Consider the following 27,085-nt stretch of genomic DNA (forward strand, 5'->3'; position numbering starts at 1 on the left):
TGCTCGCGGGCTATAGTACTCCTTTATCTAACATATGACGAATCCAGTTCAACTTCCCGTCTAACGTTTGTTGAAAGTACACAGCAAAGACACTCTATTCTTCGCACCAGCGTCGAATGGCATCAGTCTAATGGTCACCGTTGCTAGTCGTCGACCTAGTGAGCAGATAATCTGGCTTAAAACTTCTCGCATTGAATGTGGAGTTCCAAACCAAATCACTTGTTCGCAGGCTTTGGTTCTCCCTTCGCCTGACGAAGGATGAAATCCGGTTGAATTCTTCAGCTACTACCATTATGGTCTGGATAGAAGCAGATATGTTAAAATCTTGAGAAAAAACAGTGCTTTAAAAACATATTTCAACAGAATCTTCTGTCACCTTCAGTTTAAATTACAAAGTACAGAGTTGAATATATAGTGTACGCACATTAACAAATTGACGTCAGTTTTTTATGCGTCTGTCCTCTTCCCGTAAATCCTCGAATTAGCGACCGGGACGCTTATTTCAAATTTAGGAGAAGACGGAGTCGCTTATTCGAGGGGGGCTCTAATTCGAGGCGGGGCGCTTATTCGAGGGGGGGGGGGGGGGGGCGCTTATTTAATTTTTCCCAAATCGTGGCCTGACATGATCATTTTCAGTTTTAATACATCATCTGCGCGTAAACACCAACATAAGCTGTTTATTGATATTAAAAGCTGATCCTCCAAAGTTTAAATCGCTGCACCGTGCTTAACGTGTTCAACGTGTTCACTAAACATGTTCACAAACTGAAACAATGTACAAATCTAATACCACATGACGAAAACTATACATCCTTTGTTGTCTCATTACTCGTCCACAAAAGGGGGGGGGAGGGGAGGGTGCGCTAATTTTAAATTTCGGCCGATAGGAGGGGCGCTTATGCGACGGGGGCGGGGGGGGCGCTAATTCGAAGATTTACGGTATTTAGGATACTGAAGCAGTTATTGGAGCATGAAGTGCAACATTGCAGATAATTTTGTAAGTGTTTGAAAATGTGAGAGGTTCTATCACTGAACATGTGCTCACGTACGCGCGTGGAAAAATGCCGGGTGGTTTCGCTGACATAGCAGGCATTACAGCCCGCACACAAAAACTTGTATGCCACACCTGCAGGGAGCCCACGAGGGACAGGATCTTTCACATTAAACATGTTACCGATTTTAAAGGATGAGAAAAATAACTTAATATCAATGCTATTACAATAACGTTTGGCAAAGTTACTATTATGAAATTATACCGCAAAACCACCCTTCGTTTTCCTGATGTGTTCTTGACCACTTGTGTAGCAGTCAAATCATGTTGAGGTCCTGCTAAGCAGACTCCCTGGTTTGGAATGTCTCGCGTGAAACGTGAAATTCCAAACCAGAATTCCTGCTTGCAGGCTGTAGCACTCCATCCTCTAATAAATGGTTCATCTGGTTGAATTTGGGATCTACCGTTGATAGAAACTACACAGCAAAGACAGCCTCTATTCCTTCCACGCGTGTTGAATGACAGAAGTCTAATGGTCACATTACTGGTCGTCCTAGAGAGCAGATAATCTGGTTTGAGATCAGCTTTCCCATTAAATGTAAACTAGGTCCCAATCCAAATCACCAGGTCGCAGGCTTTCGTTCTCCTTTCATCAATGAACGATGAAATTTTGTCAGCTACCGCCATTGAAAAGTACACTGCAAAAACACTCCTTCGTTTTCTTGATGTGGTGTTGACCACGTGTGTCAAATGATGTAAGTGTAACGATCACATCATGTTGAGGTCCTGCTAAGCAGACTCTCTGGTTTGGAATTTCTCGTTTCAAACGTGAAACTCCAAAACAGAATTCCTGCTAGCAGGCTATAGCACTCCATCTTCCAATAAACGGTTTATCTGGTTGAATTTCTGATATACCCCATCTAAGTCAGTTATGTACTAAAAGATTCCCTTTATTTCCTAAGGAGAATGCCGATGACGGTTTGAGCGTTTGCTGAAATAAACCTAATGGTCACATCGTTCATCTTTTAAGCGTACACTATCGATGCCCTATTCAAGGGGGGAGGGGGGGGGGGGTCTATAAGTATCCGAAATTCCGTTAATTATTGGCTTAAATATCCTTTATCCTTTCATTCCGATGTCAAAAATCAACATTTTTAGTAGGTTAGTGTAGAGCATTCTGGAAAAACAGCCTTCAGTCTAATTTACAAATTGACGGCTCGTTGTTCCACAGCCACTTTGACAATGTTATGACGCAATTTATCATCAATAAGAGGACAGACGCATAAAAAACTGACGTCAATTTGTTTTTTACAATAACAAGACTCCAAAATGGTCAAATGCCGGGAATAAATGAGGGGAAAAGACGCCGTAAACTTGCCGTAAACAAAGATAAGTGTATTTTATTCAAATTGACGCGAGCAATGTCTATAGCTTTTCTCGCTTTTTGATTGGCTACTTAATAAAGTCCATAAAATTTCATTGGTTAAAAAGTTGATAGTTTGACAGCTGAAAGTTGAACTTGAAAGTTTGCATAGATTAAAATTCTATCCGTCTGTACTCTTATTGATGATAAAAATGAGCCAATCCGCGCACGAGAAATTACACAGTTATTGTAAAAAGCCCTCTTGCATCTAACATAGAATCAATCCAGTTCGACAGGTCATTTACTGTTTGTTGAAAGTACACAGCAAAGACACCTGTTTTTCTCACTAGCGTCGTCGAATGACATCAGTCTAATAGTCACACTAAAATATTTATGGTCTTCACCCTAGCGAGCACATATTCTGACTTGGAACTTCTCGCATTAAACATGGAATTCCAAACCAAATCACTTGCTCGCAGGCTTTGGTTCTCCTCTCGTCAACGAAGGATGAAATCCGGTTGAATTTGTCAGCTACCACCAGTAAGAAGGTACACTGCCAAGGCACCCCTCGTAGTTTTTGATCAGTGCGTTGACCACGTGTCTCAAATAATATAAGTGTGACGGTCATATCATGATGAGGTCCTGCTAAGTAGACTCTCTGGTTTGGAATTTCTCGCATGAAACATGAAATTCCAAACCAGAATTCTTGCTCTCAGGCAGTATAGCACTCCCTCTCCAATAAAGGGTTTATCTGGTTGAATTTGTGATTTACCGCATCTGAGGGAGCTAACTACCGAAAGAATCCCTTTATTTCCTGAAGAGTGTGTCGAAGACAGTTGGTGCCGAAATAAACCTCATGGTCGCATCGTTCACCTTCCAAGCGTACACTATCTAAGCCCTTTTCAAGAGGGAGGGTCTGAGTATCAGAAATTCCGTTAATTATTGGCCTAAATATCCTTTATCCTTTCATTCCGATGTCAAAAATAAACACTTTTAGTAGGTTAGTGTAGAGCATTCTAAAAAAAACCCCATCCGTTTCCCCCTTAAGGTATTTAGAGTGTGTTTACCACGTTTCTTAATTGACATGGGCGTCAGACATCAAATGTGGAGTCCAAACCAAATCATCTTCTCGCATAGGCAAGCTTTGGTTCTCCTTTCATCAACAAACAATTAAATGCAGTTGAACAGTTTGTTCGCTACCAATAAAAAGCTAGTACATTGCAAAACACCCTTCGTTTAATTTATCTGATGTTTGTGTTGACCACGTGAGTCAAATGATGTAACTGTAACGGTCACATTATGTTGAGGTCCTGTTAAGCAGGCTTTTTGGATTGAAGTTCCTCGCATAAAACGTGAAATTTCAAACCAGAATTCCTCATCATCATCTATAGCCCTCCTACATCTGACATAGCATCAATCCAGTTCAACAGTTCAACTTGTCATTTACCGTTTGTTGAAAGTACGCAGCAAAGACACCTTCTGTTTTTCTCACTAGCGTCGTCGAATGACATCAGTCTAATAGTCACATTAAAATATTTATGATCTTTAACCTAGCGAGCACATAATCTGGCTTGGAATTTCTCGCGTTAAGCGTGGAATTCCAAACCAAATCACTTGCTCGCAAGCTTTGGTTCTCTTTTCGTCAACGTGGGATGAAGTCCAGTTGAATTTGTCGCCTACCACCAGTAAGAAGGTACACCGCAAAAACACCCCTCGCATTTTTTGATCAGTGTGTTGACCACATGTCTCAAATAATGTAAGGTAAGTGTAACGGTCACCTAATGTTGAGGTCCTGCTAAGCAGACTCTCTGGTTTGGAATTTCTCGTATGAAATGTGAAATTCCAAATCAGAATTCCTGCTCGCAAGCTATAGCACTCCTTCCTCCGATACACGGTGAATCTGGTTGCCCTGTCATCTACCGTCAGGGGAAAGCACACAGCAAAAACACTCCCTCCCTCTTCCTTCCAATTGTGTCGAAGGATAAAGTCTAATGGTCCAATTTATGGTCACCCTATACTAACCAGCAGACAATCTGGTTTGGAAATACTTGCATTAAACGTGGAATTCAAAACCAAATCACTTGCTGGTAGGCTTTTGTTCCCCTTTCGTCAACGAAGGATGAAATCCGGTTGAATTTGTCAGCTACCACCAGTAAGAAGATACACCACAAAAACACCCTTCTCATTTTTTGATTAGTGTGTTGACCACGTGTGTGAAATAATGTGAGTGTAACGGTCGCATAACGTTGAAATCCTGCTAAGCAGACTCTCTGGTTTGGAATTTCTCGTATGAAACGTGAAAGTCCAAATCAGAATTCCTGCTCGCAGGCTATAGCACTCCTTCCTCTAATACACGGTGAATCTGGTTGACCCTGTCATCTACCGTTAGGGGAAAGCACACAGCAAACACACTACCTCCCTCTTCCTCCCAGTTGTGTCAACGGACAAAGTCCAGTTGAATTTGTCAGCTACCACCAGTAAGAAGATACACCACAAAAACACCCTTCTCATTTTTTGATTAGTGTGTTGACCACGTGTGTGAAATAATGTGAGTGTAACGGTCGCATAACGTTGAAATCCTGCTAAGCAGACTCTCTGGTTTGGAATTTCTCGTATGAAACGTGAAAGTCCAAATCAGAATTCCTGCTCGCAGGCTATAGCACTCCTTCCCCTAATACACGGTGAATCTGGTTGACCCTGTCATCTACCGTTAGGGGAAAGCACACAGCAAACACACTACCTCCCTCTTCCTCCCAGTTGTGTCAACGGACAAAGTCCAGTTGAATTTGTCAGCTACCACCAGTAAGAAGATACACCACAAAAACACCCTTCGTAGTTTTTGATTAGTGTGTTGAAGACGTGTGTAAAATAATGTGAGTGTAACGGTCACATAACGTTGAGGTCCTCCTAAGCAGACTCTCTGGTTTGAAATTTCTCGTATGAAACGTGAAATTCCAAATCAGAATTCCTGCTCGCAGGCTATAGCACTCCCTCCTCCAATACAGGGTGAATCTGGTTGACCCTGTCATCTACCGTAAAGGAAAAGCACACAGCAAAAACACTCCCTCTTCCTCGCGAAGGACAAAGTCTAATGCTCTAATTCATGGTCGTCCTATACTAACCAGCAGACAATCTGCTTTGGAAATTCTTGCATTAAGCCTGGAATCCCAAACCAGATCACTTGCTCTCAGGCCTTGGTTATCCTTTTGTCAACGAAGGATGAAATCCGGTTGAATTTGTCAGCTACCACCAGTAAGAAGGTACACCGCAAAACACGTAGTGGCCAAACCACCCCCCAAATGTTTCGTCAGTTCTTGGGTATTTCACATTATTTCGCATTACTTAAAAAGTATTGGCTCTTTCTACACCAAACTTGGCAGATGAGCGGGTGACCTATTGCCAATTATATTTACGTGAAAAATGTCAGTAAATGTCCAAGTTGTGACGTCACAGTGATGACGTCATGTTTTTTGCCACTTTTGAAGTTTTTAATATGCATATTTTTTACAATGTGTTCGAAAGAGCACATCAAGGGGAGTTGAAACCTGAAAAAATTTTGTCCATATCACGAAAATTAAATGAAATATAGCATTTTTGATCATGAATAATAACTCTGCAAAATATGGGATCCCCCCTTGAGAAAAATCCCCAAATTGGAGCCGTAATGTTGTTCCAGCAAATGCAGCTATGTTGCACATGTGATGTGCCAGATGACTAAAGCAAAAATAAAGAAGAAAATCGGAATAAAAAAATATCCCTCCAGTGTTATTGCGTTAAAATTAGTTTTGTTACGTCATAACCTGTGACGTCACCCGTTTTTTACTGTTAATACCATCTTAACAAAGCCGAAAATCAAATTTCTAAAACCATACAATTTTTAACAACATCAAGCTTTCTAGTTTTCTATATTACTAGCCTTCCTAGAAAAAAACTGAAAAAAATAAACCAGAGAGACTGACTTAAGATGGACAGTATGGTTAAGCAAATTCCGGCGGGGACAGCAAAAAAATATTTTAATTTACCATATCTCGAAAAATAATCATCATAGCAATAAACGGTTTCCGGCATTTTACTCCTCAAGTCAAGGCCTTTCCCATGACATAATCTTTATATCAGATTTTACAAAAAATTATAGCATGTTTTGGTGACGTCAGCAATTACGACGTCATAATCTGACATTTTGTCACAAATTCCAAATTAAAATAAACTGGAGATCAAAGAAAGCTCATCTGCCAAACTTGGTTCAGAAATATATAAACCAAGCAAATATAGCCTTCATGAAACATTAGGGGGGTGGTTTGGCCCCTACGTGAAACACCCTTGGTATTTCTTGATTAGTGTGTTGACCACGTGTGTGAAGTAATGTCAGTATGACGGTCACATAACGTTGAGGTCCTGCTAAGCAGACTCTCTGGTTTGGAATTTCTCGTATGAAACGCGAAATTCCAAATCAGAATTTCTGCTCGCAGGCTATAGCACTCCTTCCTCTAATACACGGTGAATCTTGTTGACCCTGCCATCTACCGTCAGGGGAAAGCACACAGCAAACACACTCCCTCCCTCTTCCCCCCAGTTGTGTCGAAGGTAAAGTCTAATGGTCCAATTTATGGTCGTCCCATACTAACCAGCAGACGATCTGCTTTGGAAATACTTGCATTATGCGTGGAATTCCAAACCAAGTCGCTTGCTCTCAGGCTTTGGCTATCCTTTTGTCAACGAAGGATGAAATCCGGTTGAATAGGTCAGCTGCCACCAGTAAGAAGGTACATCGCAAAAACACCCTTGGTATTTTTTGATTAGTGTGTTGACCACTTGTGTGAAGTGATTTCAATGTAACGGTCACATAACGTTGAGGTCCTGCTAAGCAGACTCTCTGGTTTGGAATTTCTCGTATGAAACGTGAAAGTCCAAATCAGAATTCCTGCTCGCAGGCTATAGCACTCCTTCCTCTAATACACGGTGAATCTGGTTGACCCTGTCATCTACCGTCAGGGGAAAGTTCACAGCAAACACACTCCCTCCCTCTTCCTCCAGTTGTGTCAAAGGACAAATCCCGGTTGAATTTGTCAGCTGCCACCAGTAAGAATATACACCACAAAAACACCCTTCTTATTTTTTGATTAGTGTGTTGACCACGTGTGTGAAATAATGTAAGTGTAACAGTCACATAATGTTGAGGTCCTGCTAAGCAGACTCTCTGGTTTGGAATTTCTCGTATGAAATGTGAAAGTCCAAATCAGAATTCCTGCTCGCAGGCTATAGCACTCCTTCCTCTAATACATGGTGATTCTGGTTGACCCTATCATCTACCGTCAGGGGAAAGCACACGGCAAACGCACTCCCTCCCACTTGGTCCAGCTGTGTCAAAGGACAAATCCCGGTTGAATTTATCACCTACCACCAGTAAGACGATACACCACAAAAACACCCTTTTTATTTTTTGATCAGTGTGTTGACCACGTGTGTGAAATAATGTAAGTGTAACAGTCACATAATGTTGAGGTCCTGCTAAGCAGACTCTCTGGTTTGGAATTTCTCGTATGAAACTTGAAAGTCCAAATCAGAATTCCTGCTCGCAGGCTATAGCACTCCTTCCTCTAATACATGGTGATTCTGGTTGACCCTATCATCTACCGTCAGGGGAAAGCACACGGCAAACGCACTCCCTCCCACTTCGTCCAGCTGTGTCAAAGGACAAATCCCGGTTGAATTTATCACCTACCACCAGTAAGAAGATACACCACCAAAACACCCTTCTTATTTTTTGATTAGTGTGTTGACCACGTGTGGAAAATAATGTGAGTGTAACGGTCACATAACGTTGAGGTCCTGCTAAGCAGACTCTCTGGTTTAGAATTTCTCGTATGAAACTTGAAAGTCCAAATCAGAATTCCTGCTCGCAGGCTATAGCACTCCTTCCTCTAATACACGGTGAATCTGGTTGACCCTGTCATCTACCGTCAGGGGAAAGCACACAGCAAACACACTCCCTCCCTCTTCCTCCAGTTGTGTCAAAGGACAAATCCCGGTTGAATTTGTCAGCTGCCACCAGTAAGAAGATACACCACAAAAACACCCTTCTTATTTTTTGATCAGTGTGTTGACCACGTGTGTGAAATAATGTAAGTGTAACAGTCACATAATGTTGAGGTCCTGCTAAGCAGACTCTCTGGTTTGGAATTTCACGTATAAAACTTGAAAGTCCAAATCAGAATTCCTGCTCGCAGGCTATAGCACTCCTTCCTCTAATACATGGTGATTCTGGTTGACCATATCATCTACCGTTAGGGGAAAGCACACAGCAAACGCACTCCCTCCCACTTGGTCCAGCTGTGTCAAAGGACAAATCCCGGTTGAATTTGTCAGCTACCACCAGTAAGAAGATACACCACCAAAACACCCTTCTTATTTTTTGATCAGTGTGTTGACCGCGTGTGGGAAATAATGTGAGTGTAACGGTCACATAACGTTGAGGTCCTGCTAAGCAGACTCTCTGGTTTGGAATTTCTCGTTTGAAACGTGAAATTGCAAAGCAGAATTTCTGCTCGCAGGTTATAGCACTCCTTCCTCCAATACACGGTGAATCTGGTTGAACCTGCCATCTACCGTCAGGGGAAAGCACACAGCAAAAACGTTCCCTCCCTATTCCTTTAAATTGTGTCGAAGGATAAAGTCTAATGGTCCAGTTTATGGTCGTCCTATACTAACCAGCAGACAATCTGGTTGGGAAATTCTTGCGTTAAACGTGGAATTCAAAACCAAATCGCTTGCTCGGAGGCTTTGGTTCCCCTTTCGTCAACGAAGGATGAAGTCCGGTTGAATTTGTCTGCTACCACCAGTAAGAAGGTACATTGCAAAAACACCCTTCTTATTTTTTGTCCACGCGTGTGAAATAATGTGCGTGTAACGGTCACATAACGTTGAGGTCCTGCTAAGCAGACTCTCTGGTTTGGAATTTCTCGTATGAAACGTGAAATTCCAAACCGGAATTCCCGCTCGCAGGCTATAGCACACCATCCTCCAATACACGGTGAATCTGGTTCGGTTTAAGCGTGTTGAATAAAAGAAGTCCAATGATTACCGGGTTGGTCGTCCAGGCCAGCAGACAATTCGAAAAGAACACTGCAAAAACACTCCTTTGTTTTCCTGATGTGGTGATTGCCACGTGTGTCAAATGATGTAAGTGTAACGTTCACACCATGTTGAGGTCCTGCTAAGCAGACTGCGTGGTTTGGAATTTCTCGCATGAAACGCGAAATTCCAAACCAGAATTCCTGTTCGCAAGCTTTAACATCCTCGATTAAAGGGTTTATCTGGTTGATCGAGTTTTTTATATACCGCAGCTGAGGGAGTAAGCTACTAAAAGAATCCCTCTCTTTCCTAAGGAATGCGTCGAAGACAATTTGTGCGTTTGCCGAAATAAACCTAATGGTCCTATCGGTCATCTTCCAAGCATACACGGTCTACGCCCTATTCAAAGGGGGGAGGGGGGGGGGGGGGGGCTCTGAGTTTCCGAAATTATGTTAATTAGAGGCCTAAATATGCTTTATCCTTTTAAACTACTATTTATAAGGTTAGTAGAGAGCATTCTGGAAAAACAGCCTTCCGTTTTTCCCCACAGCATCCAGAGTGTGTTTATCACGTTCTTTAATTGACATAAGCGTCAGGCATTGAACGTGGAATCCAAACCAAATCACTTGCTCGCATAGGCAGGCTTTGTTCCTCCTTTCATCAACGAACAATTAAATGCAGTTGAATTTGTTAGCTGCTAATAGTAAGCAAGTACACTGCAAAAACATCCTTCGTTTTTCTGATATGTTCGTTAACCATGCCACGAGTGACAAATAACGTAACTGTAACATTTGCACCCTATCGAGGTCCTGCTATGCAGACTCTCTGGCTTGAAGTTTCTCGCATGAAACGTGAAATTTCAAACTAGAATTCCTGCTCGCAGGCTTTAGCCCTCCTTCCCTCAACAAACGATGACATCCGATTGAATTTGTCAGCTACCACCAGTGAAAAATACATCGCAGAAACACCCATCTTTCTTCTGATGTGTCACGTGTGTCAAATGATGTAAGTGTAACAGTCATACCTTGTCGAGGTTCTGCTAAGCAGACTCTCTGGTTTGGAGTTTCTTGCATTAAACGTGAAAATCCAAACCAGAATTCCTGCTCGCAGGCTACAGCCCTCCTTCCTCCAATAAACAGTTGATCTAGTAGAACGTAAACAGCGAAAACTCTCTATTCTTTTCAATAATGTCGAATGACACAAGTCTAATGGTCACATTGATGACATTGATGCCCGGGGGGGGTACTCCCAGAAAAGTTGGGTAGGGGTGTGTGTCCCACTTTCCAAAACCCTTACCCTATTTATCACCAAAATCTGCGATTAATGCTACCCTATTTATGACCTGGCCAAAAATTCGATACCCTCTTTATGACCTTTGTAGCTGGCACAGTTGCCCTAAACATAAATTATGAAGGGCTTTTATTGACGCTCTTATTGATAATGATGAAAAAGTAGCTTCTTCTAAGAAACATACCCGATTCAAGACTAGAGTGCTAAAACCATACCGTATATAAGACCAAAATGGCCAAATCGTTACCCTATTATGACCAAAACGTCTGAAAAACCCTACCCTTTGGGGCCGCACATACCTATATAGCCCATAAAAGGGAGAACCTCCGCCCCCCCCCCCCGGCCCCGGGCATTGATGGTCGTCCTAGCGAGCAGAGAATTTGGTTTCAACCAGCGATAAATCGGGTTCAGTCTGGACGTGCTGAGTTCCAAAGAGGACGATAACAGCTTTCTGTTCTTGCTTTTTAGTCAAATCGTCTCATTTTCGGTGCATGGCTTTGGTAAACAGCGAGAGAATACTGAGACATTAAGTGAACATGCTTAACGTGACTTTCGTTTTGCTATTTTTCTTCTTTTATCTGGCATGTATAAAATCAGTTTACAATTGAGCACACTTCCAAACAGTCGTTTTTACAAACGGTCCCTTCATCTACTGTATCGCCATAATATTGCGTTAGTAGACTTAATATTGCGTTAGTCACACAACAACAAGAGGGCCTGGAAGTTGCCGACCAAAGCCCGTGTACTTTGGCCGTTGATTGCTTACTGACAAGACGTTTTGCCATGAAAACTTTCAGTATTCCTTAGAGTGCTTGAACAAGAAAAATTAAACTGATGAGTTATCAACAAGTAGGGCTCTCAAACTGAACTTCAGAGGAAGAATATAAGACAATGCGATCATCTTGACCTCATGGTAAATTTAAAATAAAATTTCATGATTTCGCGAGATTGAGTGTGGTGAGCGTGCGGATTGTTGTAAATATTGATCGAAGAGTGCCGGCAGACATGGCTTGACCTTGAATTTGTACGTATTCGTATATATTCAGGGAGCTAATTCGATGGCCTTTAATCAGTATCACTGCGTGAATTTTGTAAATATCTTACAGAAAATCGAGAACACGCCTAAATCCTGCACGTGTTGAGTCTACACGTGCAGGACGCTTATTGTCGCTTAAGAACATGTGCGTGACGAAATGTTAATCCAGGATGGCCTCACGAGGAGTATTATCAACTGAGGTCGATTTGCAGCTTTCCTTACAAGTTTTAAACCAGGCAGGTAACCAGTGGAAAGAGATTTCTATACATGTAATTAATCTTGGTAAGATAAATTTGGATTAAAACGTTAGCAGTTACACTTGACTTAGTATTCACTTGCGCTGAGATGTAACATCTAAATTCTCATTACCTACCAAGATACGGTTTGCTTGTCAACTGACAAACAAAGATCTTATGGGTTCGTCCTTGAAACGTGATTTTCCTTTGTTTTACTATCTCTTTTCAAGTTTTTTTTGTGACCATCACCAGTTCGCGTGCCATATTCTGCCTGTTTATACTCTAGCGTCAATGATAAAAGACGATTCAGACCGTGTTCACAGATCGCTAGCTAACAGCCGGACGGTTACTCGCTTTTCTCTTCAACCAGCTTCAACCGTTTACCGGTGATTGCCGGTTTGGTGGTGGAACCAGCAAGTGAGCAAGTCCCGTTTTCAAGCAACAATGCCGGCAAACTAAGGACATCCAAAAGAGTCATCCAGCTCGGGCAAAGTCCAAAGACTAGGACAGCATATTGGTTGGTTTTGTAAAATTATCCTGTTCAAGGATGGATACCATAGTACTAGCAAATTGACCTTAATGACTTTATTGGTGATGTTTTAGTGTTGGAATTGTGTCGATCGCCATTCGGTAACACGTCGATTTTCTTGTCGAGTTGGTCTTCCTAGATTGATAGTTTTAGTTTTGTAAAATTTTGTTTGCATGTTGTTGTGGTAATTATTTTCCAGAATCGAGGGCATTTTCTGCTTAAAAGTTAGCTTCGATTTTCTTGCATTTGATGTACGTAACCCATGACAATTTTAGTTGGCAGAAGTAGTACGTAACTGACGTCTGTGGAATTGTTAATTCGATTCTATACAGATCATAATTAGTGCGAAATCATACCGTAAACTAGGTAATTTGGGCAAGTGTTGTAATTATTAACAACTAAGTGAGTTTTGTAAAGACATGAATGATCTTCACAGTTATAACACAACTAGTGTATTGAAGCGAAATTAAGTTTTGGTTTTCGTTGACAATGTAGGAAGGCTGTTAAATATTTGGACTCTTATTCAGAGGCATACATGTAGCCAAACAGTTGGATGACTGTAACTCTGAAAGTTGAAATATAATATTGTAACAGCAATGCCAAAAGACAAACTGTAGGCAATTTGACAACCCTCGGGCTTCTTTTGTTTATGTTACATTTTAAAACTGTTTGATGGAGCTGGATTTTGCACTGATGAGACCTCTGCATGGAAAGTAAGGACTACCTCTGCGGCACTGGACCTCTGGAAATCATTATTACTTCAATCGCTTCAATTCATTCTCATAAACATTGACTGTAATGAAGGAAAATGCATCTGGCAAGTCTAGTTACACCACTACGTCATGTCTAGGAAAACGTATGCACCGAACTGAACTTCTGCAATCTTGATTGCTTTTGGTCACTGCCTGTGGTAACTATCATTCAGTTCATTCAGTGAATCGAAAAACACGATTATTCAAAAACATGGCTTTGCTGCTTGTAAAAGTACCAGGATCGAGCTACAGCAATACACAGAAGACAAACATTGAGACAGGGAAAAGAGCTAGTTTTTGGATGATCATGTATAGTACGACTGAAACCTCCGATTATAATGGTCTATAAACTCCTGACGATTTATCAACTGCTATGAATATAAACGGAATGAAGTACAACTCGTAAATCTTTGACAGTGCCTATCGACAACAAATGGTTTGGTGTGAGTGGAAGAGACTACAATCGAGTAACGTTTGGACCAAGAACTTATAAGTTGTAGTATTATTGATTTGCTCGAAAAAATCTTTACTTCTAACAAGAACATCAGTACTTGTTTTCTTGCTGTTATGGCTATCAGAGCTGTTTGAAATTTAATTAGATTAAATCACGACCCACCGACGTTTGTCTTGGATCGGTCGACATGAGTGCAAGTCGTTAAAATCGTTTTGTTTTAGCCTGCGTAATTCGCACCATTGTTAATTTTCTGTACAAAACGGCTATCGCCGGCTCTCACTGGTTAATGAAGGAACTTTTATCGTATTTTCGGTCAGTGCTTGATAGCTCAAGCTTCTCGAGAGTCCTTTCCAGTATTCTGACAACTTGTGCTCATGTGTGTCCGTGCATGAATTGAACTCATAAAAATTGAAAAATAATTACTTTTAATTAAAATGCAACCATTCCTGTTTCGTAGCAGCTCATTTAGCTTATTTAACCCAAACGGAATGGAATAATATGATAATTCTATCATTATTTAACGAAAAATCTGCACCTACTGAATTCGTTCTGTTGGGAACCCAAAATGTTGTTTATTTGAATATTTGTTAAAGACTTGCAAAAACAAAAGCGTTAAGTTTGCAAGTTAGGTTTACAATATCCTCAAGTAATGGAAAGAATAGTTAGTAAATTACTTTGCTTCACCGAGTCAGGATTCGGTGAAGCCAGCCGAGTTCAGTGAAGTCATCGTAAGGAATATCTTTGTGAAGCAGCTATCGTGCAAAACACATTTTGTGACGCAGCAACAGTACAGCATCTTTGAATGAAGTGTCAAAACTCCTTTCATCCAAATTGCTGGCATGTCCCTTGTACATACTAAATTAAAGGTTGAAGACAATTGCGAAATACTTAAAAAGTTCAATTTCCAGTCTCATAATTACTAGTGCCAAAGTTGCGAGCTCTTTTGGGAGAGAATGATGATTATGTTTGTTTATTACTTGAAAGCCAAAACAGTTACGTGGCACTGAAAACCACTCATATTAGCCATGATTTCTAGCGCAGCAAGAGTTCTTTTCTTCTATCCTCCTTCGATACAGGCTTTCTGGCGAAATCGATCATCAAGGTTTAGCAAAAATGTATTCAGTGTACCCTCAATCCAGAAGAAACAATTTAAATAAAAACTAAACTGTACTAAACATCATACCAGCTGATCGTGAATCACCACTCTATTCATATAAGGCTGTGGTAAACACATTTTTATGTTTAACTTTTCATTGAAGACGTTTCTAAGATGTGCTTTCATTCTCGAATTGATCTTTTCCTGAAAAGGCATTCGTCGTAAATTGCCCCAAGAAACACTATGGAAACGACTGCACATCCGAATTTTCGGTGTCTCAGTGATTAAAATGGGGCCTATACGGTGTGTAAAACGAAACAATTGCAGTAGATAATATTCATAGAAAGCCAGACACTGAACGATCATAGAAAATGATTTCTCGCCAGAAAATAGATCCTGACTTCAGATGTTCAATTACTGCGCGTGCCGATCGCAGAATATGCCACTGGAAACGGTGGGATTGTCTGAGAGACCACGAGTCTAACTTTTCAATAAAGTAAAGCAATTTAGGAGCAATATGTGAAGAACTAAAAATTCGGTTTGGTTTGGTTGAATAATAGCCCAAGAGCCACTCGTGCATTCTTCTCCGTGACTGAATAGCAACGACGAACAGTTTATAACGGGCGCATTGTCGACAAATGGTACAAGGAACGCCGACAAATTTAAGGTTGTAATCACGGTGTAGTCACTGAATGAAGCTTAGTTTCGGCACGTTGTTTTGTCTGCCTTTATTTGACGTGGCGGTGTTGTATATAAACTGTGAAAGATCAGCCTACAGCTTACAGCCGTTTTCTTTAATACGTAACATGAATTGATCTTTCGCCTTCACTGTGATCGACTGAAGAGAAAAAGCGAACTCAGCAAGAACAGTTCTGTGTCAGTTTAAAGCAAGGTGATTTGGAGCATAAATTTAAGAGAATTGCGCAAGCTATTAGGTCAGCGTCTTTTGTCTTTTGTAGCAAACAGTTAGTCAAAGACAAGTCAAGTCGAAATCAACTTCTAGTATCATATTTAACTCTCCTTCAAGACGACTTTGAAGTGCATCAGTATGCTGAGGTCATTTTAGGGTCAAAAACACCATCACCACAACAACGCTCACAACAGCAGGAAGAGTTTGGAACAACTTTGGGCTAATGTGGTTTGGCTAAAGGTAAATTTGAAAATCCCCTGCACGGATTAGGTCTGCAGTTTGTTAAGACTGAACAATTCTTGTTAACTGTTAATCCTGTGATCAAGTTCATACAGAAATTCACACACCTCGATAATACTGACTTTTGCAAACAACAGCAGAGTACTACCTTTGTCTTTCCGCGCCAATAATCTGTGTGGTGAACATAGAATAGCTGAAATCAGAGCAATTGTGGCGGCGCAGTTTCCATAAACTGACGCCATGGTGTAGAAATTTGGATATTTTCGCTCTGATCAGTTTTTTTCCATGTCAATTTTTAGCGAATATTTCCTTGTTCAGGTACTTTTTGGAAGAAAAAGAAAGAGCTAGAATTCTAGATCGAACGAAACGGGTTTCTTATGAGTACTGTAGCAATATGAAGAGCATTACTAGTGAACCATCTGACTAGAGAGCAAATAATTCCGAATTCAAGGACAAAAATATTTGGCTTTCTATGTTCTATCCCTGCGAACTAACCAGTAAGAAAAATAGTAGCTCAAAGTAGATAGGTCAGTTTGTCAACAAATGATTATACCTTTCGGCACTCGGCGTCTAAATTCAAACAAAATCCGAGGCCGTTCTGTGTTGGTAGTAACAGGCGAACCAAGACACTCGCCTTGGTAAAAAAAAAATTAATTTATATATTCATTTCAAGTTCCCCTTTAAAGCTCCGCTTTAAAAAAACTAATATAATTGTAAAAGAAGCGTTTTTTCCTCAGATATTGCCACGGTAAGAATTTCAATCTCGCTGCGGCTTTGAAATCGCATCACAATTTCTTCAGAGACCCCTAGAAAGAGATTCGTCGTCCGCCTAGCAAACGGGAAACCTTTGCTAGCTATGTTAGAACTACCAAACTGAGAAAAATGATCCAGCCTCAGTGGAGATGTTATGATTTATCCAGGACTCGAGGAAACCTAAATCAGCTACGCACAATTATTAATTAACTTTTGAGAGATTTATTTCAAAAGTTTACCTCGCTTGTAGAAATGTACTTAAGATGGTGTTCATTGTTTCGTAGAGATGTTTTAATATAAGGTAATAGTCCCGCGGGTCTAATGAGGCAGTTACAAGATGCAGTCCTGTGGGTAGAATGAGGCTTTTAACTTTTCCTCTTACTGTAGGGTACATTGATTTTTGCTCCAGAGCATGCTTTGCACCGAATTCACGCAAATGAAAACTTACAAATTCCGACCTGCCGCCAGATGATGTTACACCGAGAAGACCGCTTAGGTCAGTAATGACTGTCTTGCACACAAGTTAATGCTATGATGTTATATGTTGTAAAATTGCATCATATATAATATGTCTTTATAAAATAGGTTGTAGCCTAAATGGGTTATAGATGTTTTTCCACACTCGAGACACTGACTCGTTTCGGAGAACTACATTTGTATTATTCTTTTGCTAATATAATCTGTACGGCAAACTGCCAATCGCTGAAATGATAGCTTCTATGGTTGATTTTGCAGAAATCGACGCCATGTTGTAGAAATGAGGATATTTCTCTCTTAGTCTTTTCGCGTCAATTCTTTGGGAATGGCTTCTTTTTCGCGTAGTTTTTTGAAAGAAGAGAAAGAGTACGCTAGATTTTTGAACGGAAACTGGTTTCTTACGAGCAGCTATTTGAATCATACTGCTGTCTTCGGTGCGGGGGAGAGGTGCTGTAAATTCCATGCGCAGCATTACTCATCAGTGTGAAAATGTACTTCTTGCAACAATGCAGCATGTCCGTCACAATGTTCACTGATATGCAGCCACTGCTTATTAACAAATTAAATTTCTGGACTTCAGAAAAATCGAGAGGACTGATTTATCTTGCTAAATACATTGTGCTTTCCCTGCGGAGTACGGTGCTACTAGGAAGGATTGCAATACTAAGAAAACAACTCAGTTTCTGGACGAGAGTGTCTATACATTTCGACGTCCTCTGAATTCAATTGAAATCTCAACACCTAAGCGTCCACTTAGCAAATGCCGGACACTTGCCATAGGACGTGGGATCGACTGCAAAATTATGAGAAATTATCCAGCGTCTAGAGATGTAACGATTTATTCAGGACCCGAGAATAAAAGCTAGAAAGGCAAAGGATACCTGAGCTACACAGAAGTAGTTATTTCAAATGTTTATTAAATTTTCTGGAAGTAATTATTGTCAACATATATTCGGACACATGTTTCAAGGTCCAGTCCTGAAGGTTTCATGAGGCAGGTATAAGGTGTAGTCTAGCAGGTATGTTGAGGCTTTGCACTTTCCTTCTTGCTGTAGGGTACATTGATTTTTCTCGAGAGCGTGCTTTGCACTAAATTTACGTAAATGAAAACTTATGAAGTCCGATTTGCCGCAAGCTTTTGTTGTATCAAGAAGACCTTTCGTAATGTCAGTTATAAATTGTAAAAGTGTCGTATACAATGTCTCAGTAAGATTGCAGCTTAAATGGAATTCTAGATATTTTTCCACGCACACGACGTTTGCCTTTCTTTGCTAATCACGAATCTGTACGATGAACTTGGAATCGCTCAAATCAGAACTACTATGGTCGATTGAGTGCAAATTACTTGGCGCCATGTTGTGGAAATGAGTGCGAGTATTTCTTTAAAAGAAAAGAAAGAGCTAGATTTTTGTCGAGAACTGGTTCTTACGAGCAGCTATTTGAGGCGTACTCCTCTCTCCATTGCAAGGAGGAGAGGTTCTGTAAATTCCTTGCGCGACGTCAGTATGAAAATGTAAGACTCTTGTTTCCTTCATTTCATATATCGTTCAGAACAGATGCAGCATGTCCTTCGCAATGGCTACTGATATGTAACCATTGTTCGTTAACAAATTGAATTTCTCGACAAAAGAATTGAAAGGACTGAAATAACCGGCTATTGTATTATCCTAGCGGCCAGTATTTTGATTGGTAGCAAAGATAGCAATACTAAGAAAACAAATCAGTGATTATACATTGAATTAAGATCGCAACGACTTAATTTAATCGTCCGCTTTACCAACGGGAGACTTGGCAGCGCATGCTTGAACTGGAGATGATGCTACGAGGAGGCCTAAAAAAGCGAGAAATGTCTCAGTTTCGCACAATAAGTGGTAAACTCTTGAAAATTTTTTCAAAGGTTTATTAAATTTGGAGAAATGTAGATCAGTCAAGGGAGTGTTAATTGTCAGCATGTATTCAGAAAATGTCAGTTTCAAAGTAACAGTCCCTCAGGTCTGGAGGCAGTTGCGAGATGCAGTCCAATTTTCGTTCTTGCTCAGATTACATTGATTTTCGCTCGAGAAAATGCTTTGCACTAAATTTGGGTAGATTGGAAGCTTACAAATTCCGACCTGTCGCCATGTATTATTCCACCAAGAAGACCTTTTAGGTCAGTGACGATTATTTTGCGCAACTGTTATGATGTTATGTCTTTTAAATGCGTCGTATAGAATGCCTTTGGAAGGTTGTGGTTTAAATGGAATAGCAGATATTTTTCCACAGATGAGTCAAATAACCAGTAGAGAACCACGTTTGTCTATTTTTGCTAATAATCTGTACGGTGAACTTGGAATCGCTCAAATCAAAGCTACTATGGTCCATTGTGCGCAATTTGACGCCATGTTGTAGAAACGAGGATATTTTCACTCAGACTCTCTTTTCCCGATAATTTTGAGCGCACATTTTCTTCATTGAGTATTTTTTTGGAAGGAAGAGAAAGGGCTCGATGTTTGGCCGCAAACTGGTTTCTTACGAGTAGCTATTTCAAGCGTGCTTTTTTCTTCAGTGCGGGAAAAGACGTTCTGTAGATTCCATGCGCGACATCAGTGCGAAAATGTAAGACTCTTGTTTCCTTCAGTCATTTTATCTCGTTCTACAAAGATGCAGCATGTCCTTTGCAATGGCCACTGATATGCAGCCATTGCTCGTTATCAAATTTAATTTATCGACTTCATAAAAATCGGGAGGGCTGAAACAACTAGCTATATACACTCAACTATCCTGGCGGAGCACTTGGCTGATTAGAAAGATATGATAGGAAAACAAATCAAGACTCGAGGAAGGCTATAAAAGCAAGGGATTCCTCAGCTTCGTACGATTAGCGGTAAACTCTTGCTTATTTATTTCAAAAGTTTATTACATTTGTAGAAGTAAAACTAACTATTTAAGATACTATTTATTGTCAGCATATGCCATGATTCGGAGACATGTTTCAAAGTACACTCCTAGATTTGTGAGGCAGGGACATGATGCAGTCCTGCAGTTTTAATGAGGCCTTTAACTTTCCTTCTTGCTGTAGGGTATATTGATTTTTGCTCGGGAGCATGCTTTGCACGGCTAAATTTACATAAATGAACACTGATAAATTACGATCTGTCGCCGGGTGTTGTTGCACCATGAAGACTTTCTAGGTCACTGTTGACTGTTTTGCGCAAGTTGGTGTTATGAATTTTAAGTCATGAATTGTACAAATGCGTCATATGTTATGTCCTTGTAAGGTTGTAGTTTAAATGGATTGTAGATGATTTTCCACAAACGAGTCAAATAACCAGTGGAGTACTTCGTTAGTCTCTCTTTGTCAATAACCAGCACGGTTATATTAGAATCGCCGAAATCAAGGCTACTGTGTTCGATTGTGGGCAAATTCACGCCATGTTGTAGAAATGAGGATATTTTCTCTCTGACTCTTTTCGCGTCAATTTTCAGCGGATGAATTCTTGTTCGTGTAGTTCTTTCGCAAGAAAATTAAGAGTTAGATTTCTGGACAAAAACTCCTTTCTTACAAGCAGCTATTTCAGGCGTGCTTCCATCTTCAGTGCAGGAGAAGACGTATAATCCTTGCGCGAGTCAGTTTAAAAATGTAAGACCCTTTTTTCCTTTATTTATTTTATCTCTTTCCGTTAAGATGTAGCATGTGCTTTGCAATGGCCCACTGATACATGTATACAGCACATTTCCCGTTAAGAAATTGAATTTATCGACTTAAAAGATATCGAGAGAACTGAAATAACTAGCATTGTACTACCCCTACGGAGATCTGGGCTTGTATTAGACTAGCAGTACTAAGAAAACAAATCATGCTCAGTTTATCAACAAATATTGTACAGTTCGGCACTCTTCTGAATGTAACAAAAAGCGCAACAGCTTTTGTACTCGTAATCGCTACAAATTGATTTATCGTCCGCTTAACAAACATGTTGGAACTACAGGTTTAAGAGAAATGATCCAGTGTCTGAATATATTATGATTTATCCTGCAGGACTCGAGGAAACCTAAAAAAGCGAAGGACGTCTCGAGGGATTTTGACTAACTCTGGAAAATTTATTTCATTTGTAGAAATAAAACCATTTACTTAACACAATGTCTGTAATCAGCATATATTTGGAGACATGGTTCAAGGTACAGTCCTGCAGTTATAATGAGGCAGTTGTAACATGCAGTCCCGCAGGTGTAATAAGGCCTCTAACTTTCCCTCTTGCTCTTGGGTACATTGAGTTTTTGCTAAAAAGCATGCTTTGCATTAAATTCATGTACATGAAAACTTATAAATTCCAGTTTGTCGCCGAGTCTTGTTGCATCAAGAAGACCTTTTCGGTCAGTGATGATTGTTTTGCACAAGACGGTGTTAAAAATGTTATATATTGAAGATGCATCATATATGATGTCCTTGTAAGGTTGTAGTTTAAATGAATTGTAGATTTGTTCCACAAGCGAGTCAAATAACCAGCGGAGAGCTACGATTTTTCTTTCTTTGCTAATAATCCGTACGGTGAACTTGGAATCGCTTAAATTAGATATACTTTGGTCGATTATGCGCAAATTGACGCCATGTTGCAGGACTCGAGGAAACGCCAAAGAGCGAAGGATGTCTGAGGTATGAGCTTCGCACAATTAGTGATAAACTCTCAAAAAATATATTTCGAAGCCTTGTTGCATTTGTAAAAATACAAACTTGCTCCTTAAGATAATGTTTATTCTAAGCATGTATTTGGGAACGCGTTTCCAGGTGTAGTCATTAGGATTTTATGAACGGAGTTCAAGGTGGAGTCCTGCAGTTATATGCAGTCCTACAAATAAAATGAGGTTTTTTTACTTTCCTTTTTGCTGTAGGGTACACTGATTTTTGCCAGAAAGATTTGTGCAATGTATTTACATAAATGGCGACTTCTAAATTTATTTTCCGCAAGGTATTGTTACACCAACAAGACCTTTTAGGTCACTGTTGATTATTTTACGCAAATCTGTGTTATGATATTATATATATATATATTGATGCGGCGTGTATAATGTCTTTGGAAGGCAGTAGTTTGAATGGAATTGCAGTTATTTTTTCACAAACGAGTCAAATAACCAGTGGAGTACTACGTTTGTCTTTTTCGCTAATAACCTGCGCGGTGAACTTGGAATCGCTCAAATTAGAACTACTATGGTCGATTATGAGCAAATTGACGCCATGTTGTACTGAAACGAGGATATTTTCGCGCCAACTGTTTTCGAGGCAATATTTTACAGGAGAATGTTTTCTTGTTTCAGTATGTTTTTGGAGGAAAGAAAGAGCGAAATTTCTAGACAAACTGGTTTATTACGAGTACCTATTTCAATTATTTTTCCCTTTTCGATGTAAGAGGAAACGTTCTAGGTGATATCAGTGCGAGAATTTAAGACCCTTGTTTCCTGCAAAGATGTCCTTTGCAATGGCCACTGATATGCAACCATTGCTCGTTGACAAATTGAATTTCTCGACCTCTCAACAATAAACTGACATAACTAACTATCTAGATCGCACTAGCTGTCCCTGCGGAATGCTGGGCAAGTAAGAAATATAGCAATACTAAGAAAATAAATCAACAAATTGTTATACATTTCTACGCTGATCTGAATTCAGTTAAATCAGAACAACTTTAATAGTCCTAATAGCCACAAACTTATTTATCGTCCGCTTAACAAACGGGAAATTTGGCAGAGCATCTTGTAATGAATACAGGTCTTTGAGAAATGATACTGAGTGTGGAAATATTACGATTTCCTCAGGACTCGAGGAAACGCCAAAGAGCGAAGGATGTCTGAGGTATGAGCTTCGCACAATTATAGTGATAAATTCTCGAAAAATATATTTCGAAGCCTTGTTGCATTTGTAAAAATTCAAACTTGCTCCTCAAGATAATGTTTATTCTAAGCATATATTCGGGAACGCGTTTCGAGGTGTAATCCTTAGCATTTTATGAGCGGGGTTCAAGGTGGGGTCCTGGAGTTATAACGAGGCAGTTATAAGATGCAGTCCTGCAAATATAATGAGGCTTTTTGACCTTACTTTTTGCTGCAGGGTACATTGATTTTTTGCTCGAAAGATTTGTGCACTGCATTTACGTAAATGGCGACTTCTAAATTCATTTTCCACCAGGTATTGTTGCACCAACAAGACCTTTTAGGTCACTGTTAATCATTTTGCGCAAATTAAATCTGTGTTATGATGTTATATATATGATGCAGCGTGTATAATGTCTTTGGAAGGCCGTAGTTTAAATGGAATTGCAGATATTTTTCCACAAACGAGTCAAATAACCAGTGGAGTAATACGTTCGTTTTTTTTTTTTTGCTAATAATCTGGACGGTGAACTTGGGATCGCTCAAATTAGAACTACTATGGTCGATTATGAGCAAATTGACGTAGAATGTTGTAGAAACGAGGATATTTTCGCGCCAACCCTTTTCGAGGTATTATTTTACAAGAGGATGTTTTGTTGTTTCAGTATGTTTTTGGAGGAAAGAAAGAGCGAAATTTCTAGACAAACTGGTTTATTACGAGTACCTATTTCAATTATTTTTCCCTTTTCGATGTAAGAGGAAACGTTCTAGGTGATATCAGTGCGAGAATTTAAGACCCTTGTTTCCTGCAAAGATGTCCTTTGCAATGGCCACTGATATGCAACCATTGCTCGTTGACAAATTGAATTTCTCGACCTCTCAACAATAAACTGACATAACTAACTATCTAGATCGCACTATCCCTGCGGAATACTGGGCAAGTGAGAAATATAGCAATACTAAGAAAATAAATCAACAAATTATTATACATTTCTACGCTGATCTGAACTCAGTTAAATCAGAACACCTTTTACAGTCTTAATAGCTACAAACTTATTTATCGTCCGCTTCACAAACGGGAGATTTGGCAGGGCATCTTGTAACGAATACAGGTCTATGAGAAATGATATTGCGTATGGAGATATTACGATTTCTTTAGGACTCGAGGAAACGCCAAAGAGCGAAGGATGTCTCAGCTTCGCACAATTAGTGATAAACTCTCGAACAACATCTTTCGAAGCCTTATTGAATTTGTTAAAATACAAACTAGGTCTTCAAGATAGTGTTTATTCTAAGCACATATTCGGGGACACGTTTCAAGGTGTAGTCCTTAGGATTTTATGAGGCAGGTTTAAGCTGGAGTCCTGCAGTTATAACGAGGCAGTTATAAGATGCAGTCCTGCAAATATAATGAGGCTTTTTGACTTTCCTTTCTTCTGCAGAGTACATTGATTTTTGCTCGAAAGATTTGTGCACTACATTTACGTAAATGGCGACCTCTAAATTCATTTTCCATCAGGTTTTATTGCGCCAAGAACACCTTTTAGGTCACTGTTGACTATTTTGCAAATCTGTGTTATGGTGTTATATGATATATGATGCAGCGTGTATAATGTCTTTGGAAGGCTGTAGTTTAAATGGAAATTGCAGATATTTTTCCACAAACGAGTCAAATACCCAGTGGAGTACTAAGGTTGTCTTTTTTGACTAATAATTTGTGCGGTGAACTTGGAATCGCTCAAATTAGAGCTACCATGGTCGATTATTCGCAAATTGACGCCATGTTGTAGAAACGAGGATATTTTCGCTCTGGTCCTTTTCCCGTCAATTTTGAGCGGCTGTATTTCTTTGAGGAAGAAGAAAGAGCTAGATTTTTGGCCGAAAACTGGTTTCTTACAAGCAGCTATTTTAAGAGTGCACCTCCCTTCAAATTTCAAGCGCGACATCATTGCGAAAATGTAAGACGCTTTTTTCTTTTATTCATTTTATCTTTTTCCGCAAAGACCCAGCATGTGCTTTGCAATGGCCCACCGACTTTGCAGCCATTGCTCATAAAGAAATTGAATTTCTAGACCTCAAAAAAACCGAGAGAACTGAAATAACTAGCTATAAACATTGTACTACCCCTGAGCAACACTGGGTTAATAAGAAGGATAGCAATACTGAAAAAAACAAATCAGTTTAACAACTAGTGATTATACATTTCGCCACCCATTTGAATTCATTTAAAATCACAGCAACTTTGATACTCTGAAGCGTTATGCAAACAGTTAAGTTAAACAACGTCATTAGCAAGAGAGAGGAGAGATCAGTGTATATATCAGTATATGAACGAATACCAGTCTATGACGATATATATCATTATGTATATTATGATGACTTCAGGAAACCCAAAAAAGCGAAGAATGCCCTAACAGGGCACAAGTAGTAATTAATTCTTGAAATGTTAACCTCAATTTTAGAAATTAAAACTAGGTTCTCTTTCAGCACACAGGGACACATAGGAGGCATCTAAATGATAACTTCTTCAGAGTTGCCCATAGGTTGCAGTACCTTCACTACACTATTTGTCTCTCCTTGCAGTGTCTTTTCGACTTATGAGACTAAGTAACAATCTAGGAACTCGCTAGGAAAATCAATATCAAAAATACAGTGCTTATTCTCATTGTTGAAAGAGACTTTCACGTCTTACCAAGGAGTGATAGTACTTGAAATGAGAAAGGGAGTCACTACACATGGTTTAGATTCCGAGTCGCTAAAACTTCAACGAAAGAGAGGCCTGTACCCCTGGTTTTCAAACCTTTTTTGTTGTTTCAGTTGCGCACCAGTCTGTTGCTGTCACTTTAATCAAGGACAGGAGTAGTCTACATGGACCTTGACTTGACACAGAAGCAGAAGATCTCTGAAAACGTGTTTTAACGTAATATTAGATGTAAATACAACCAGTTTAACTATGGTTGTATCAACTTCAATTGCAGAAAATGGACTGATTTGCATGAAGCTTGGAGAATGTATAGTTTTTAGGGACAGGAAATGGATGTAATAGTTTTGAAAAGATGGTCCAAAGAAATTCCGTTTTCAACAGAACTCAAAGTACAAAAACGTGGCTTTAATGATTGTTTATGATTGGGTGCGTGCAAGCGAGCATGAAGTGTTATACGACTCTGCAAAATGACTGCACTCAAACAACCTTACATTAAAGGGCGATAGATTCATTGGCATAAATAAATGTTGTTATAACATGAAATTATAAATTAAGGCTGTACCTGGAGTTAAGGAGGACTGAACATTTGCTCGCCTTCAAGTACGCCATGTCGGCTTTGTTAGTTGTTCGATGTGTTTTATCAGCTCTCTTGTTTCATTGGCTTGGAATAATGTACGTATGGTGTCGTAATAGGGTACAGTGAAACCCTTGTGTAAGAACCCTGTAAGAACCTACATTTTTTGAAGTCTGGTAAAATGGATTCTTATATTTTAGGGTAGTTATTGGCAAGTTAGGCGAAATAGTTTCTGAATTGGGATCTTACTTTCTATGAAGGAGATATAGTTGCTCATCATTACCAGAAACTAAAAACAACTGGCTTTGGTCCTTGAATACACAGTATTTATTCACTATTTCATTTTGTATTTTCTCGTAATATAAATTTGCTATCTCAAAGTCACACTCCTTGCCGGTTAAAATGTTTGTCATAATTTAACTGTAACCCACATATGAGAACCTGATTGATCTTGCTTGGCTAAACAGGTTCTTATATTTTTGGGTATTAAAATGGCAAATGTCTGCCCTCAGGTTCTTAAACCACAAGCTTCTTACACGCAGGGCTTTTACTGTATCTCTGCTTAGCGGGGCATTAATCATTACCGTGAGATTAGAGCTTTAAGAAGTTATTTTAGTTAATTTATGTGGTATGCTACAGAAACCGGGATAAGTTCCGGCCTGATGGGCCACTTGGCTCGTATGCGGACTTAACCAATTGGAATCGATACACTGACAACTGGAATTCCTTACCGAATAGTGCTGTCGAGGCAGGCCATGTAATTAA

At 39.8% G+C, this 27,085-nt stretch overlaps 1 long non-coding RNA gene across 1 annotated transcript; it reads left to right on the forward strand.

Annotated features, from left to right (window-relative positions):
• Positions 1-15,629: 15,629 nt before the first annotated feature.
• Positions 15,630-26,129, forward strand: LOC149104016 (uncharacterized). Its single transcript, XR_016201810.1, has 2 exons — positions 15,630-15,968; positions 25,860-26,129. It is a non-coding gene; the product is annotated as an uncharacterized LOC149104016 (long non-coding RNA).
• The last annotated feature ends 956 nt before the right edge of the window (positions 26,130-27,085 follow it).

The sequence above is a fragment of the Orbicella faveolata genome, unplaced genomic scaffold (assembly GCF_042242905.1).
Source record: "Orbicella faveolata isolate gen_17 unplaced genomic scaffold, um_ofav_v1 contig_35, whole genome shotgun sequence".
In the NCBI taxonomy this organism is placed as follows: domain Eukaryota; kingdom Metazoa; phylum Cnidaria; class Anthozoa; order Scleractinia; family Merulinidae; genus Orbicella; species Orbicella faveolata.